The following is a 10,819-nucleotide window of genomic DNA, read 5'->3' on the forward strand; positions in this document are numbered from 1 at the left end:
CTTGAACTCAAAGATGAATTGATTGAATTTTGGGGGTTAAAGGTCAGGTTTACAGTGACCTCACATCCTGTCTCATGAGCACAGCATTTCAGCAACACCCAAAGGGAATTTCATTACGTCTGAACGTCTACCTGGACGTATGGCTGAGCTGGTTAGAATGAAAGAGTAAACTGGAACTTGACTTGTTGGTTGTGGCATACGCAATGCTAAATCTAGAATTTTATGTGTCAGTGTTATGCTGCCACGTTTGTGGTGTTTTGTACTCATCTTTTTACATTCGTTTTCATTATTTTGCAGTTTGTGGTCATTTTTTTTGGTTTTCTTTTAAGCATTAGTGGTCATTCTTTGCATATTTATAGTTGTTGTGTCTCCTAATGGTCATTTCTGTGTAGTTGTGCATATATTCTAGAAGTTGATTTAGGATAACTGGACTTCCTTCTAGTTAGGTTGAAACGTTTCACTACTTATCCAAGTAGCTTCTTCAGTCTGTGGTCTCTGTGGTCTTGGTTTAGTTTCACTCCACCCCTGAAACGTTTTTACCTACCTAGAAGGAAGTCCAGTTATCCTAAATCAACTTCCTGATAACTTCACCTGGAAGACTTTTCAAACAAGAAATATTAACACTCATGTCATATGGAGGCCCAGTCGAGCTCTGACTTACTGTAAATTACTTGGAGTTATTAATGACTAACTACTCCTAACTACTACTTTTTTATTATTTGATGAAAGTTAACTTTAGTTAAGAAGTTGGAGTTGGATTTTAATGAGTTTTGGCATTTTAGAGTCTTCAAAACATCTTCACTTAGTGACCCTAAGTTCAGTCACACCTCTGATTTCTGGTGTTTCTTCCCTGCACCTTGACTGCAGTACAAGTGAAATCAAATTAAATGTCCTCATCGTGATATCAAAGGGCAGCAGAACCACTTTAACCACATTCGCACTCAAACACACTTCTCATCACGTGATCTGCTGATATTCATTATTTGATGAAGAAAATAATCAGCAGTAACAGTCCTTGTACTGGATATTTAAGCATCCTTGAATGAACAGGACAAGCTTTCAGCTGGTTTCTCTACTCAGCAGAAATAAACAGAATTAATTCTCTCCGCGCTGCTCTGAAACTGGACGAGGGTCACGAGTCTGATTATTCCAACTTTCATATGAAGCAGCACTTTTCAGACATAAACACAATGAGTGTTTGCGTTACTAAGCTAAATTAGACTCGCAAACCATTCATGAGACTCATTAGCTTCGTTCAATCCAAAAAAACCTGCTGATGTTTCTACAATACAGTATATTTAACTTCCTGCAGCTGCAGCAGAAACGTTTCACACTTCACTGTGGCCTGTTCAGGTCAAAGGTCAGAAAACTTTTTATTATTGAAGTCAGTCATGTAGCACAGTCTTATTGTTTTCCCACATTCTTCCCATGTTTCTTTCTTTATCTTCATTTCACTTATTGTTTTCCTCCTTTACTGTTTATCAACCTCCTGCCCTCTTTCCATCTTTTACTTCTTCCCCTTCTTACTTTTCCTTCCTCATAATCTTTTTTCTTCATTTCATTGTTCCCCTTGTTTTCCTTCCTCTCTTCCTCTACGTCCTCTTTTGCAGCCTTCTAATCACACAACTACCCCGCAATTGTTCCGCAGATTAAATTAAATTGCAGCCAATTAGTGCAAATGGAGTCTGAATCTTTGATATAATTAACAGGCGATTTGGCCACAGTTGTAATGAACCTACTGCGTTAAACAAGTTTGATACTTAAATATACTTAAGTGGAAATTTGGACACTATTAAGATAATGTTTCACCTAGTTACCTTAAAACAACATAAAATATCACATTTACTAATAATTAAGTTACTAGTATCTTATTGTTACAGGATACAACAAACTTGGAAATCTAAATAAGGTTTATGTTATTTTTTTTAAACAGATCATTTTAATAGTGCAGCACTAATTGCAGTTTAATTTACATGATGGAACAGTAACTAGATAATTATTATGTAATTAACAGGCTGTAATTGACTAGACTAGGTGCTCCCTCCTATTATTCTTTTATATTTTTCTTTTGCCTGTTGTTGTTTTAGCAGAAGAGGAGAAACGAGTAACAGATGTCAGTGAGTTACGTTGTAAGGAGTCATGAGAGGAAATGTTGACTTTTAAAGAAAAGTAAGGAGGGAGACGAGAAGCTGGAGAAAGCTGACAAATGGATGTCAGATCATTTGTGAGGAAAAGACAATAACAACATAAAAGGAAGACCAAAGCTTCGTAGAGGCGACGAGAAGATGTGGTTTACTGGAAATAACGTATAGGAGGAATCACATATATGGAACAAGAGGGCGGAGTGGAAGATAGATGTAATGGGAGGAAGGAAACGGGTGAAGGAGAGCAGAGAGTTTGAGCCAAAGGGAGGAGAATGAAGAAAGAAGCTGGTGAAGGGAGGGAACAAGCAGTAGTTCAACCGATGGGTTTATGAAAACAGAAATGCAGCTGGAGGGAAGAAGAGGAGAAGGCGAAGGAGGGAAAGTCTAATATTTGTGTGTGTGTGTGTGAGACTCTAATTAGAAAAATAAAGTGTGTGATTATCAGCAGGGGTCCGCACAATTAATGTTTAATGGGATGGAGGTTTATTCTCTGTGTAATTTACTCTGTCAGCAGCAAACTGCAACTGCACATCCTTCTTCTGCTCCTTTCATGTGTACACATTGTTCCTCGCTCAGCACAAAAACAATCTCCCCAAAATCTCTCCTTCATCTGCTGCTCTGTTTTACTCTTCTTCTCATTTCTTGTGTTTCTGTGTCATCCATCTTCTTCTGCTTGTTGCCTTTGGCAGCACTGGGGGTTCGTTTTCCAGGCAGGCATCACCCCTGTCGCCTCACTGCCGCTCGGCCCTCGCCTCCTTGTGCCTGTTCGCTTTGGAATTAGCAGACAGAATCAAAGGTGGAGAATCAGAGAAGGCTTGTGTTGAGCTCCTTCTCAGAGTTTTCACTTAAAATAAACATTACATCCAGAAATAGATTGAACACAAATGAAGACTTTAGCTTTTGACAGGAAATTGAGCTGCTGGTTCCAAGGAGGCCTGAAATTAACACAAAATGCGGTTAGGGTTTCCATTAGCACATCCACTCGAACCCTGGACTGCTGTTCTTCTTCTCGGGATGTTAAATGGGTGGGCTGCATGTGAGAACGCAAACATCTAAGATATTGAGCTGGAAGATTACCCAGACTTTATCCCCCAACCCCCCTAGTATCAAGTCCAAGTAAGCCCAAGTGTTAATACAGCAGGAAATAATGCAGGGTATTTACAGTGAGTGATGGGGCGTTTGCTTTAACTCAATCTGCTCACACCTCAGAAAGTTTAGTAGTTAAAAACTAGCTTTCTTTTGTGAGATCACACTTCTTTCATTCAGGAAACTGGAGTTGTAAACCTAACACTTCCTTACTAATCATGCGACTTGCAACTGCTAAAACTCATTTCTGCTGTAAAACTCTTGTACACAAGGGTCACATAAGATGAGCAGTAGAAAAAAAAAAAAGCATCCTGGTCTGTTTTCCTCCAGTTTTGCTCATGAAATATTGTAGTAATTTTTTTTTATTATTAAAGTCATGACTGAAACCAAATGATCCACATTCATTTCTCCCGTATCTTCCTCATTTTTTTTATTCCCTCATACTTTCTCTCATCCTGAGGCCAAAAAAATAAATCCAGCCTCCCTCCTTATGTGGCTCCTTTTTTCTTATTCCTTTATAAATGTGTATGAGCTGTAAAATGAAACCATGGGTTTCACATAGTATCTTAAGTGTTTCTCCTAAAGCTCTAACGTTACGTGTGTAATTGCACATGAGAAATTTAATGAGCCCCACTGGCATACTGGTCTAATTTTACTTTGTCAATGCCTCAAGTTTGCAACAGGAAATTCTGCCAAAACCAAATTGCATACGCTCAATGTTTTGCAAAACTAGGGTGAAGAAGAAAGGATCACATGGGATTAGAAAACCGTCACCAGCTCTGTCTTTCACCAGTTTGTGTTGCGTTGCTACCGTACAAATTGGACGTGGCAGACTTTTACAGGATTAAAATTACATGTGATCTCCTCCAGTTACTCCAAAAACCTGGACGTCCCTGTGAGACATCAGTCCTAAGGGAGTGGGGTTTTGGTCTTTGTTGTACTCTGATGTATGAATCTCAATCAAGTCTTTGATGTTAAGCCCACTGGGCCTCTTTTCCTCTGAGTGTTTCCCTCTCTGAGATATTTCAAAAACAGTAGAGCGGGCTTCTGCACTACCAGGGTGTCCCTTTAAGACGACACAAAAACAAACACAGGCCATCTTAGTGATGAAAAATGACTCTCCTAGTGGGCTTATAATCAGCATCCTCTGCATTGTATGCGCGTGTATGAATCACCAAGACTCTCATGGGAGTGTATCTGTGCTCTGTTCATTTTAGTTTTTACTTTGGGGTTATGAAAAGCAGCCCAGATTCACTTTGAAATGATAGAAATTAGTTTATGTCACTATGGTGTTTTAGGAAATCATACGAAACAAATGTGCTCATTATGAAATCTTTTTTCTTTTATTTCACTGTTCAGATTAGACTGTCTGCAGAGAGACACAAAATAATGTACTCCTAATGCTCATAATTCATCTTAGGAGAGGTTTTGTACCAAAAAGAACAAAACCGGAGGCATAAACACAAAAACACCTTGATGGTAACATTTCTCTGACCTCATTAGAGCTGGGGACATTTTTCTCTTGCAGTCTGCCTCCATCAACAGATTGACAAACGCTTGGTTTAGAGATTCATGTTCTGAGGCAATGACTTTGTTTATCCTCAAACTTGTCATTTTTTTTGTTACACATACTCAGAGGCCTAAAACTAAACTAAAAGGGGTGTGCATCTTAGTGAAACGTCCAGGTTTAGTGGGGTTAGGGGAGGGTACAAGCAAGTCTTCAGCTTGAAGGCCAGAGATGCTTTTGCGTAATATGGTCAAAACTAGTTTATATATTATGTACTGCACTGATAACATAAAAGACAATTTCTCCATCAACCAGTGAACCAATAGTTAGAGTAATAAATGAAATGTGCATTAGTTTACTTGATAATATTTGTGCTAGAGTTTGAGAGAAAGTTTACAGTGAGATCCGTGGCCGAAGGCCATGTTTTTGTTTCAGTGCGATATCTCAAGAACACCTAGAGAAAATGTCTTCACATTGGGCATGAATATCCAGTTAGAATAAAGGATGAGCTGCTTCCATTTTGTTGCTGTGACCTCGAATATGTCCCATTCTTGTAAATGCCATATCTCAGAAACACCTGGAGACACCTGGATAATTCGAGTTGTCCTTGTAGAAGGTATAAAACTTTCCTGCGTCTGCTTTTGTGGGTAACAAAAATAACTCAAAAACAACAACACAGTGGAACAATATCTCATGTTTTGAAGGTGATTGTTCAGGTAGATGGATGACTGGACCGTGACCTCTGCTGAGAGGGACGGAGGACGACCGAGGCCTTCTGTCTATGTCAATGATTCTTATCAGTGTGCGTTCAGCAATAGAAGAGATTTATAGTAGCAAAGCATGTATAATAAATTTTCCAGAGAGGAAAAACAAACCGTATGAACACCGCCTCTGGGGTGTGAAAATGACATATAATATGAATACATATAGACATTTAACAAAGCAGAAGAGCTGGGACAGAGGAAACAAAAAACATGAACTTCAAAGCTGGATAATGATCACAACCTCTGTGACTTTCGGGGAAAGCTGTGAGGCAGCAAAGGTAATGGGACGATCATAAACCCGGATCATTTGATGCTCAGCTCGTAGAGGCTCAAACAGGAGACAGACGTTAAAAAAGCCAGAGAAAATGAAATAGTGATTGTTTGCAGAGGAAGACGTGAAAGCGTGAGAGCTGATTTATCAGCTGCCAGAGTATCTGCCGTGTCCCTCCATAATGAGGAATTCCGATTAGATTACACTGACATGCTGCTGATATTGCTGGCCTTTTATTAAAACCCATACATCAGCCATCAGTGTCATTTCATGTCTGATTGGATCAATACCAGGCTGCTGCATAGTTGAGTTTTATTTCTTGTGAGAGTTTATTTTAGTCTAAAAGTGCCTTCAAATGTATAGTCATATTTAGCGGGTAGAGTTGAAAGATTTTCACATAGACTGCAGCGAGTTTTTAATTAGACAGCAGGGAGAAGCTGTCGGGTTAACTGAACACACAGAGAATGTGCTGATTTTAATGCCCCAGTTTTCATAACATACTCTTTCAAGCATAATGCTGACACGTTAAATTAGCGAAAACCTTCAGCTGTTCCACATGTAGCACACATTTTTCAAAAAAGCTGCTGAACAAAGGCAGGTCTGATTTAAACGACGTTATGTTGAGTTCACTGAGAGGCAGTTCATTCAAAATAATCCTTTTTAGTTAAGAACCTACATCTGCAAAATGACTATGACAGACAAATAATTGTAGTGGAATAACGAGTATATTATTTCCCTTTAACATCTAGTGGAGTAAAGTTAAAGTAAACTTAACAGCCCGTATTTATTCAAAACCACAAATATCAATCTAACATTTGAATCACAACAACTATAAGGATTCAAAGTCTGGAGCCCATAATTCATGGAAACAGTGACATATTTCCGTCTGGACTAAACTGGGGAACCAACATTGCTGTCCGGTTCAACTAGCATAACTAAAATGCGAATCTTGTGGAGAACTATGTCGGACAGACTCTGCTGATTTATCCAGCTCTTGTTTTGTCCACATCCACGGATCAGTGGTTGGCTCACATTTGATTGACGGGCAGCTCAGGTGCTGCTAGAGATTTTTTTTTACGCTAATCATCAGCGGTGCGGGGAGTCCTCAGCGGGGGAGACAGGCTGAATGTGGCTACCAGCTGGAAGACGTCCTGAAAGAAATGAGACCCTGGGGCCACCGACGGCCGAAGCTCCTGTGACACCCTGTCATGATGTCGCAAAGGCAGTTACAGCATCTGTCGCTGAACCAGCCTCGAACACAGTGGACCACAGTCAGATACCCACGAACATTTCTCTTATATTTGTCTTTCATTCTCAGCATGTACAGCTAAATATTAAAAAAAAACACTGCCTGTTTGTTTCATGAACGGAAACAGTTCCTTTGACTACCTTGGTTCTACTGCAACAAAGTGAAGATGAGTGTCACCAACTTTCTTTGACTTCTTTACCTTTATTGCAGATTCCCATCACACATTTATAGATATACTTAGTAATGGTGAAAAGATGAGAAGAGTGATGAGATTCAACGCATCGTTTAATTATGTTCAGTATTTAAAACAATGCATAAATAAATCCTCCATGTCCTTAAAGTTTTGTGAAACAAAGAGAGTAATAATAGAAGTGACAATTCAGTGATATTGATGGTGCAACAAGAACATTATATCTAGTTTTGACATTACTAAGGCTGTGAATTTCCCTTTTGGGGTGGTTATTAAATTCATGCTACGCTGGCAATACTGATATTTGCCCCGTGACAGCTCAGTTGTAAATTGCAGCTTATACAGTATTAATGTCTGTGAATATATTTAATCTCTGCTGTTCTCCTCTTCCAGTGTATATTAGAAAAGATTAATTTAACTCTTTAAAATGCTACAGACATAAAGCAGTCATTTGTAAAGTTTTAGCTCTCATACAGTTTATAGTATATACAGAGATGATAAAAAAAAACAGTTGCTATATCACTAAACAAATGACAGAGTAGACAACGTTAAGGTACAGTTAACTTTTACTTATTACATTACTAAAATGATCATACTACATTTTTAATCGTAAAATGTTTCATGACTTAGCAACTATAAGTTGAACTTCAGGCCAAAATTAAGAGTATTATGACTAATTAATCCTACTTTTCAAAATAAATCATACCACTTGATATTTACATATCTCATCAAGTTTTTTATTACCGCTTTCTATAATGCATTGCCAGATAAGATATATATATATATATATATATTTTTTTTTTCAGACCCTTTGGTATCTATCTGGGATCTATTTAAAACCTTTTAATAATGGTAGTACCTAAGTAATTAATAACTATGTTTTTAAATTAGGGATAAAACTAATTCAGACTGTTACAGCACCTCTTTTTATCCAGGCAAAAAAAACACACATTTGTCTCTTTGTACATCGTCTAGAAGATAATTCAATTCCACGGTGATTGGATTTTTATTAGATTTATTCCACAATGTGACTCCTCAAGATGGAAAGAAAAAAAAAACCTGTCAACAAGAATAAAAAGTATAAATCTTGGCTAATCATAAGGACCTGTGCACAACCCACCACAATGAAACAATACACCGACACACACTCTAAGAACCCTTTTACAGTAACAGTTTGTCACCAAACACAAACATCTGCAATTAACGTTCAGGATGGACAGATGACTTTAAGACATGATCATCATCAATCATGGCTGATTAAACAGTCAAAGGTGCTGAGGAAAACAATCACTGCCCTGATCAGAAAATGTACAATATCACCAATTCAATTCAATTCAATTTTATTTGTATAGCACCAATTCACAACAGAAGTTGCCACAGATGTTCGTTTACTTTTCTTACCTGTGTCAAATTTGAGTGTTGCAAGTTACAAAAGTTAGAGATCATTTTAAATTGGTGGCTAAATGCATCATGAGTGCTGCAGTGTTTGGATCACGGTTTAGGGTTTGACTAGGGCTTGAAGATTAAAAAGTCTCATCACATTTTACACTAGGGTCAGTGTGAAGAACAGAGGAGGTAAATAAAATAAAAGTTGAAAACCAAGTGAGCAGCAGCAGCATTGTGGATCAGCTGTAAAGGTCAGATAGCAGACATCCAGCAACAAGGGAGTTGTAGTAATCCAGCCACGAGGTGATGAGCATCTGGATGAACATCTGGCCTGATTCCTTGATGACTAAAGGTTGAATCCTCCTGATGTGTTGGAATGCTAACGCTGCAATATTCACAGTGCATGACAGTTCATCATCCAGATTTACTGCCAGGTTCTTTGGTGGTGATGGACAGGCTGAGCTTTAGGTGATGGGATGAAATCCACTTTGAGACATGAGCCAGGCAAGCAGCAAAGTATGTATCAAAATGTAAGATATTACAATAAAAAGCTGGGTGTCATCGGCATAACAGTGGTAGAGGAAGCTATGAAAGTGTATGAAAACACCAAGCACTGTGTATAGGGAGAAAAGTAGGGGGCCCAAGACTGAGTCTTGTGGGTCTCCTGTTCATCTGCATAATCAGACATCAATGTTTTTGTTATTCATGTCCCCTTATAGGAACAACCAATTGAGTAGGATGCAAACAGAGGGAGTGCAGTGCCTGATTGGACATAACTGTAAATTGTTGGGTTAAGCTCCCTGAATACGAGACAACAGAAACCTATTTAAAAGAAAAAATGAAAAGTCAGTAGGTAGAAGGTCATTCATGTACTTGGCACCAAATATCCACAGGACAATTTCTAAAATGCTGACAACTTTTAAAACACCCACCTATAGGCCTACACGTGAGCAACCGTCACATTGTCGAAATGTATATTTCCACTTTACTGTGGAAGAAGAAGCTGCAACAAAACAAACATTTAAAAAAAGAAAAAAAAAAAGCTCTTATTGTGCAGTGGCGGGTTTCACTCAGTATCATAGGACAGGTTCTGCTGAGACTTGACCCCAATACAACATTCTTGACGCAGAGACGGCAGGAAATGAATCTTTAAACAGGCTTTGGCCCTCATGATTGCAGGGCTAATCCAGTGAACTGACCTGCGCCTCTCTCTCATTTCTCTCTGTTGCCTATTTATTCTTCCACTCACCTCTGCTCCCGTGTGACTGTTTATCGACAGCAGTGGAACGTCTGGACAGGATGACTCACGGCACAGACTCTTGAGTTTCAGGGAACATTTAATGTAATCCCTGTCCTCTGTAATATTCACAGCAACTTAATGATTCGTCATTGCACTTGTGTCACTTAATGTCAGACTCATGATTGACAGTTGAACAAAGTTAATCAGACATGTTGTCTTTTTTTTATTCAGGGAATTTGTCTTACGTTTCAGAAACTGAAGCCTTCACTGTTCACGATGCACCTAAACCGCTAACAGCTGAGTTCCTTTGGAGCCACAAAAGGCTTCAAACATTTTCCTTTTACATGTGCAGTAATATTCCCCAATACATAGAGATGTTCCCCCTGCTCATTCATATGACGTAATCTTCTAGCAATGTTAGCAGCGTGTCAGTCTACCTGTTAGTCCTTGTTGAAGTCCAGATTGAAAAATGTAAAACACTGGAGAATCACTGTGAAATACAGTCTACAGACATGATCCATGGTGTATGATGTACACATAGTCAATAATGCAATGCAGTGCTGTATCTCTGCAGGTGTTTGGTAAGAACGCAAAGATATTACTATCAGCCTCAGCTGTAGTTTGGTTTGTGCTATTTATCAAAAGCATTTTTGCTAAAATGCTAAACTGTTTAACAGCAGTGTGCTAATGTGTTTATCTCAAAACACTGCTGTGCACAATTACAGTCCCGACTGTGTGTAAGGTACTGTAGATAATGTCCAGTGTGCTCTGAAAGGAGCCAAAGGTGATACTCTGAGTCTTTGAAACTTGGCGATCATTAGTGCTGCGTCTTATGTGGAGCCATTTAGCACAGTGCCAAAGGGAGTTTCATTGTGGTAAATACTGTGCAAGCTTCTTGTCTTTCTGATGTAATGTGAAAAAAGCCAACATGTGAATCAATAGATCAATCTGAACGCTGTGTGAGCGTGTGGGGGGCAGAACA

This window comes from Anabas testudineus, chromosome 18, assembly GCF_900324465.2.
Source record: "Anabas testudineus chromosome 18, fAnaTes1.2, whole genome shotgun sequence".
NCBI lineage: Eukaryota > Metazoa > Chordata > Actinopteri > Anabantiformes > Anabantidae > Anabas > Anabas testudineus.